We start from the raw sequence: 8,763 nt of genomic DNA, 5'->3' as shown, positions 1-8,763 counted from the left end.
CATTCGTTGTTTCTTTCATAAGTCAATTTATCAATTTAATCATGAAAGCCATTTGATGGTTGTGATGACGGTGATACAGTAGCAAGCCATCTTCGTGAATAGTAACAATATTTGGTACAAGTTTTTTGACGAAATATAATTAATTCAACCAAGTCAAAATAATTACCTCACCATTCAGTCACACTATATTAATAATTCATAATAAATATATATAAAACATAGATACATATATATACATATGTAATTACGCATGTACATACACACACAAAATATTTTTACGTCCGCATGCTGTATATGCACCGTAGGTGTTAAGTTACACACACTTATACTCACGCAGACTCACTAGGAAAGAAAATAACTGTTAATAGCTCATTCTCAAATTACAACTTTAAAAACCAAATTGCCCCTCAGTGGGGCGTGCGACTCACGTTGAGAATCACCGACATAAAGCCTCATTTTGGTACACCAATTTGGTATACCAATTTTGGTATATAAATCGATTCTAATTAGTCAAAGTTACCTATGCCGTGGCGCACTGTACGACCTCCGCTGTGGCAAAATCACTACTAGATTTATTTGCATAGATAAATAGAAATATGAGTACAGCAGTTGACAGAAAAATGAATCATTATTTTCTGATAGGAAAGTAAACAAACACAATAAATAGATAGATAATTGAACAACGAAATAAACTAACAAGTAAACAAGCAAATGATGAAGAGGTGCCAGTCACAACAAATCTCGCCCGGCAGAAGTTTCATTTCAGCTTAATATGTAAAATCCTAATTATTGATAACAGTGAACATATACCCAAATGCAACCGCTTTCAAGCTATTGACCTTTAAATATATGTGACCTTGAATATGACATTCTAAGGTCACCTAAGAACAAAAGAATGGTGAAGACTGCAAGAGACCATATGGCCTACATTGGACAGTTCTATGTTTCTTACCACCTCTTATTCCTATCCATAAAGTTATTTAATCTTCTCTTAAACAACCAAATATTTCAGCGCTCACTAAATTGTTACTAAACCTATTCCATGCATTAACCATTTCTTGCCTATTTTAAATTTTTCATACGGGTTCATACATACATGATATCTCACTGTATAACGTCCACACGTACCGTTAGTATCTTATAAGCACAGAAAAGTTCTGAGCGGCAAACACCGACGCCCATAGGTTTTGGTGTTGGTTTTATGGAAAGCTGCAACACCTTGGTTGTAATAATATAACAAACAGACCAAGTTTCGAACTTGCCTCGTTTTCTATGCATGGCTTCATCAGGACAATGCCCAACTTGTAGTTTAAGAGAGAGAAGCAAAATCTTCGAAATATTTCTTTGTATACACTTTTCGTGGTTCCTCCGTGTTAATTTCAGTGACAGACTACATACATTCCGCAAACCCCAGAGAATTCTATGCTGTTCAAGGAGGCATACATTTCTGACGTCATCATTGTGACGTCATCAATATGTCACTCTCAGTTCTTATGATGCAGTTTCACTCCTTCATTAAAGATATTTTTTAACTTAATGCCAAGCTACATGTCCTCAGACGATTTCGTTCAATGAGAGGTATCCCCTTAGCAAAATTAAGCCATTACGTTATTCAATGGATCCTGCAATAACCAGTAACACTAATTATATAATAAAACATGGAATTTCTTTTTTTTTTAACTCATGAAATTATATTTCATGAGATACAATGATGAAGAACGTCGACATACGACTTTCAGGTCACCAACTGACTCCTTGGCTCCTCCATTGACGTCGGTCTTGCGTACTTGTCCCGTCTTGTTTGGCGTTATCCATCCATCTTCTTCGCGGTCTTCCTACTGATCCTTCACTGCTAATTCTTTCTAATATGACCAAAATAAGTCCAGATAAAAAAAATGACAGCAACAGAAATTTATAACAAGGACGAGGGTAACCATACCAGAAGCTCAACAACGAAACTAATACCACGAAGATTACTTCCCATCACAACCGAAAGGACACCAAGAATTAAAAATGCAAATGCAAAGTCGTCATTCATTTATTCATTTATTCATTTACTGTTCTGGCTCATCCCAGACAATTTTATTCAACTAAGGGAAACCCAAAGCTTCCCTCGGGAAAGGTTTTTGAGCAGTGTACGTGGTCAGGGATCGAAATGAGACCATTTAGATTTGGTTCTAGTGGCCTCTCTGCGTGCAGTGATAGAGTTGTCAGAAGTGTGTGTGCTAGTCTCGCATTCGAGTAGTTGTGGGTTCAAATCCCGCACTCCTATCCGATTCCCAGCAACATTGACTGCCTATTGTCTGACCCCAACAGTCCCTAGAGCGTATATATGTTACAGTAAGAACACGTACCTAGGGATTACGCGTAATCCCTGAATGTTTATTCAGTGAATAAGCGTAATCCCCGTTTCACTAACCGTTTATTCAGTGAATACGCGTAATCCCCGTTTCACTAACCTAACCTAACCTAACCTAACCTAACCTAACCTAACCTAACCTAACCTAACCTAACCTTAGGTTAGGTTAGGTTAGGTTAGGTTAGGTTAGGTTAGGTTAGGTTCGGTTAGGTTCGGTTAGGTTCGGTTAGGTTCGGTTAGGTCAGGTTAGGTTAGGTTAGGTTAGGTTAGGTTAGTGAAACGGGGATTACGCGTATTCACTGAATAAACATTCAGGGATTACGCGTAATCCCTAGGTACGTGTTCTTACTGTAACATATACATAGGGCAGAGGTGACGGCTTCGGCCGCAGCTACTTAGCGCCTCCTAGCGTACGCTCCTTCATTTAGTTGCCTGCCAGCTCGTTTCCTGATTGATTTCGTGTAGTCAATGTTTTGAAGTATCTTCTATCGATATGTCTAGTATGTCCCTCTACGGCGTAACAGTTTCCTTCACAAATGGGCAAGGTGACGGCTTCTGTCGCATCCATACGGGCCTCCTGATTTATTTATTATTTTTTTTTTATTATTTTTTTTTTTTTTTGCTATCCAGTCATGTTACCCTAAGATTTCTGGCTGACACGTCATGTTACCTGCTGAGTCACCTTTCCTGAGCGTAGTTTGGGCACCTTCTGGCATCAATTTGTGGTCTTGAAACGGCTCAGTTCTTTCGGAAATGAACATTGCCACCGAGAAACCCTCGTCTCGATGAGTGGTGAACGAGTGGCGGCCAGCCATGTCCCACTCCCACGCAGTCCCAACCACCGAAGAACCGAAAGAAGACACCAAGCATTACAATGTGGGAGAACTTCTTCTTCTTTTTCTTCTTCTTCTTCTTCTTCTTCTTCTTCTTCTTCTTCTTCTTCTTCTTCTTCTTCTTCTTCTTCTTCTTCTTCTTCTTCTTCTTCTTCTTCTTCTTCTTCTTCTTCTTCTTCTTCTTTTTCATCTTCTTCATCTTCTTCTTCTTCTTCTTCTTCTTCTTCTTCTTCTTCTTCTTCTTCTTCTTCCTCTTCCTCTTCTTCTTCTTCTTCTCTTCTTCTTCTTCTTCTTCTTCTTCTTCTTCTTCTTCTTCTTCTTCTTCTTCTTCTTCTTCTTCTTCTTCTTCTTCTTCTTCTTCTCCTTCTTCTTCTCCTCCTTCTTCTTCTTCTTCTTCTTCTTCTTTTTCTTCTTCTCCTTCTCCTTCTTCTTCTTCTTCTTCTTCTTCTTCTTCTTCTTCTTCTTCTTCTTCTTCTTCTTCTTCTTCTTCTTCTTCTTCTTCTTCTTCTTCTTATTCTTATTCTTCTTCTCCTTCTTATTTTTCTTCTTCTTCTTCTTCTTCTTCTTCTTCTTCTTCTTCTTCTTCTTCTTCTTCTTCTTCTTCTTCTTCTTCTTCTTCTTCTTCTTCTTCTCCTTCTCACATGACATTAACCAGAAAAAAATAGATGCGGTACGTCGCCGTAAACAAAACAATGGTCGTGTACCAAGATGATACAAACTTATTCCCCTATAGAATTGCACTTCTGCTGGATGAAATCATCTGGGGACGGCCAGAGCCAAACCTGTAAAGTATATCAACAGTACTGACACCCTCAACTAAGGAGATCCCTTTCAACTGAAGGCAATTATTTGGAGCTATATCATATTTCGTAAAGTAAAGAAAAAAAAAAGAGAAAAAAAAATCCTCCTCTTTAGTGAGAAGCGAGAAACCTCCGTCAATTGTGACAAGCCGCTGGGTTGTTTCTAGGCCGAAGTTTATGTCGACTCCTGCCTGGACAGGACTGTCGGGAACCAAAGCAACATAGCCCGCATTAGGTTCCGGGAATCGAACTCACGACTTCCTGCTCGTGAGCTCGACACGGTATACACTGATTTAGTTCTTCAACCCCACGGAGATTTCCCTTAGTTGAATAAAATCGTCTCGTATTAGACGGGTTAGTGAATGATGTTGAGGATGGTAATATATGAAGATAATATATGATGACTTCCCCTGATGACAATGCTCGCCCAGTGTTGAATCGGTAAGGTTGGTAATCGTGGTCAGCTTTGATGAAAATAGCCGCCATCTTGTAGCTGCAGGTATTCGATGATCATGGATTGAAAGAATTCGTTGACAGCCTTATTAATGAAGAATGCCAAAGGGTATGGTCCTTATTTTATCTTATCTATTTACCTTTATTTTTTCAATTTTATTTTTTCTTATTACATCCCTTGCAACCCTAATTTTCTCTAGTTAGATTACCATGAAGCAAAATTAAGTTTTATAGATTATTTTAACGCAATAGGTTGGTAGGTTGGGATAATGTAATTGACCACAGGATCAAAGACAGGGTTTCTGGGAGTAAATGTACACTCAGCTGTATATCTTTATGAGATACTGTTGATTGTATTATATACCTTGCAACACTACTTGCAGTGTTGCAAAGTATTTCTCACCAGAGCAATGATTCATAGTCATTCAATGTCTGCAATTTTCCTTCTTATGTCTTGGCAGCTTTTTGAATTGTAAAAAAAAAAAAAAAAAAAAAAAAAAAAAAATCGATGATGACACACTTTATCAATTATCAATTGTATTCTGGATCTTTCTTCTCCACCTCCTTTTTCTCCTTATCATTCTCCCCCTCCTCCTCTTTCTCCCCCTAAACATCCTCCCCCTCGCCCCTCCCTTGTATTGTGTATTGACTTATGTAATCAGTACTTCATGAACTTTAAAAAAAAAAAAAAAAAAAAAACCAGAGTCTTGGATTTTTTTTTTATTTAGACAAGCACCCGGCTGCGCCGGCCCTGGCTACGCCAGGGGTACTTGGCCTGCGGCGCTGCTCGCGCTGCTCGCTGCTTCCTGGGGGCGCCCCGCCGCTCGTGCTGGGGGCGCCCCGCCGTTCCTCCAGGGGGCACCCCGCCGATCCTCCTGGGGGCGCCCCGCCGCTCGTGCTGGGGGCGCCCCGCCGTTCCTCCTGGGGGCGCCCCGTCGATCCTCCTGGGGGCGCCCCGTCGATCCTCCTGGGGGCGCCCCGCCGATCCTCTGGGGGCGCCCCGCCGATCCTCTTGGGGGCGCCCCGCCGATCCTTCTGGGGGCGCCCCGCCGCTCCAGCTGGTGGGCGCCCCGCCGCTCCTTCTGGGGGCGCCCCGCCGATCCTCCTTGGGGCGCCCCGCCGCTCCTCCTGGGGGCAACCGGCCGATCCTCCTGGGGGCAACCGGCCGATCCTCCTGGGGGAGCCCCGCCGATCCTCCTGGGGGCGCCACGCCGCTCCTCCTGGGGGCGCCCCGCCGCTCCTCCTGCTGGGGGCGCCCCGCCGCTCCCCCTGGGAGCGCCCCCGCCGATCCTCCTGGGGGCGCCCCGCCGATCCTCCTCGTAAAATTCTGGAAACATTGTACTATGCTCTGATTTCAACATCTGAAGTTGTTTACAGTTTTTCAACACTACATTTTTAATTATCGTCTTAGTGTTTATCACCCATTTCCAAAAATGTCTCTGTCTTCGTTTCTTAGCAGCAAAAGACTCCGGCATCTTTACACCGCGCCACTGCCCACAGGTGTCCCCAAAGTACCATGGACCCCGCCCCCCTGGCCAAGAATATTTTTATAGATACTTAGAAACAATTGTACACTCAAAAAAAAAAAAAAAATAATAATAAAAAAAAATATATATATATATATATATATATATATATATGTATATATATATATACATACATATACATATATATATATGTATATATATATATATATATATATTACCACCTCTCAGTTACCCTTTCATGTGGTCCTTTACCACCTCCATGAGTACAACTGGCTACCTTCCCTATAAGGGGAAAAAAGCCCTTGGTAAATAGAATGTAGATAGATAGAAATGAGTACACCTTGATTATCCCTTAGGATAGAAACGCTGGTTATTGGCGCTAAAATATAGACCAATCCATCTCCCTCCACTTCTTTCTCCTCGCGCTTACCCATCCTGTCCCTCCTAATCTTCTTCATCTCCCTCTTCTCCTTCCCTTCCTCCCCCACACATTTTTCTCTTCTTTCTCTTCTTGTCCTCCCACTTCCTTTTCTCTCTTCCCCTTCCACTCTTCCTCATCTCCTCCTCTTTGTCGTCATTTTTTATTCCGCTCCTCCTCCTCCTCCTTCTCCTCCTCCACTTCTTATTGTCACCGTTCTCCTCCACCTTTTCCAGGTCGTTCTCGGTCGCCTCCTCATTGCCGTCACCATCTTTCTCCTTCACCTCCTCGTCTTCGTGTTAGCTGTCGTCTTTCTCCGCCTTCTCCTCCTCCTCCTCCTCCTCCTCCTCCTCCTCCTCCTCCTCCTCCTCCTCCTCCTCCTCTTTCTCTTCCTCCTTCACGTCCATGCCCTCCTTTCCTCCTCCTAACCTCCTCTTATCCTTCATTCTCTTTTTCACTCACTCTTCCTCATCTTCCTCTGGTTCTTCCTCCACTTCCTAATCCTAACCCTAATCCCAATCCTAATCTTTCTCATCCTTTTTCTTCTCCTCATCCCTTTTTCCTTCCTCCAAATCTCCTCCTCCTCCTCCTCCTCCTCCTCCTCCTACTACTACTACTACTACTACTACTACTACTACTACTACTACTACTACTACTACTACTACACTACTACTACTACTACTACTACTACTACTACTACTACTACTACTACTACTACTACTACTACTACTACTACTACTACTACTACTACTACTACTACTACTACTACTACCACTACTATTACTACTACTACTACTACTACTACTACTACTACTACTACTACTACTACTACTACTACTACTACTACTACTACTACTACTACTACTTAATTTAATACGACCTCCATCCTATTGGAACTGTGTGGTGGAAGCAGCAGGGTCTGTCTTCCACAGACACAGTTCATTGGCCCCTCTCCCGCCAATGACTGTGGTCGACGACCCTTTTATTTGTTTATTTATTTTTTGATAATGCCTAGTACAAAAGTTCATTTATCCTACTGTCAACCACCGTCTGCTCAAAATCCAGGTTTTGTATATGTGTTGATTTGGGCGGTGGGGACCTGGTACCTCTCAGGCACAAGAGGGCTGATCTTAGGAGTGAGAATGATAGTCTACATCTCATCCATGAAACAATGCTGCTTTTTGGTTGTTGTTTCTTTTCAGCCATTACCTCAGCCAGCCGAGCGTAGAATGCCTTTGCTCTAGGACCCATCCCACCTGAAGTCGTAAAGGTTATAGGAGTGAATGAGCCCTGGTCTACATTCTGTATGCGCTCCTCGTACATCCTGATCTTCTCATGCTCGTTCCGAGAGTGGGATGCCTCAATAGTTAGGTTGCTGTAACAGGGGGCCATCGGATCAAATATTCGCATGTCAAAGAAAGCCAATTGTCCCCGTGTCCAGAAACCTCTTGCGCTGACATCCACTCTTGCTTCATCTGATGTGTTGGACGTGCGGTATCTGAAGTTCTCCCCTCCTAGTGGGAGTAATGTTGGTTTGATAGTCACATCCTTGCACACCTCCTGAAGCATTTGGGCAGTGAGATCTCTTACCTCATCGTGTCGCATGCAAATGAATCCACCTTGCTTGCATATCATTGCATGGTCTGTAGTAAATTGTACACCACAGGAGCATCTGTTAGGCAGCCCTCCTAATGGCCATCCATACCTCAGGGCAATGGCATCCGTGAATTCTCTTTTGTTTAGGGTGAATCCCTTTGCCCTGATTGGTAGTGCTGTCAGCCAATTGGACGCCCCAACTTCCTGCGCCATTGTTATCTTTCTTTTTATATAATTCGATAGCCGAGCTAGAAGTGCTTGAAGTTCCTCCTTCTGCCTCTCCTCCCTTCCCTTTGAAATGTTTCTTCTAATTTCCCTAACCTCCTCCATGATAGTCTCCTTCCGTTGATCTTGTGACACGATGTTGTTTGTCAATGAGGACGTGAGTTTCATGGAGTTTCGGTGTTCTGTGTCGGCAAGGTTTAGCGGGTTGGAGATACCTAGCCCTCCCAATCTAGGTGGAAGTTCCATAAGTTTTCTTTCCTCTTCGTTTATTGTCCGTCCGTTGGTGATGGCCGGTATTAGCTCGTTTCTGATGGTTTCTTCAAGGGGTCTTAGTAGGTCGGTGATGTTCGGTACCGTCCTTAATATGTAGTTCCACTTATGTTTCACACCATATATGAATGCGGCATATGCCGCCTGCGGTTCGGTCTTTGCAAAGTTGGCTAGAATCCTAACTTCCGCCACCCATTCGTTAACTTTCTTTTCAACATATTGCTTTTTAAAGGATTCTGAGCCGATCACTGCACCGAGATGTCTTTCCCCCTCCTTTGTTACCTTCACTTCGCTGTTCTCAAAGAGGATTCTGGCATTGTTA

Source organism: Oratosquilla oratoria, chromosome 5, assembly GCF_046742065.1.
Source record: "Oratosquilla oratoria isolate Oo_2021 chromosome 5, ASM4674206v1, whole genome shotgun sequence".
NCBI lineage: Eukaryota > Metazoa > Arthropoda > Malacostraca > Stomatopoda > Squillidae > Oratosquilla > Oratosquilla oratoria.
This window is presented reverse-complemented; position numbering follows the sequence as displayed.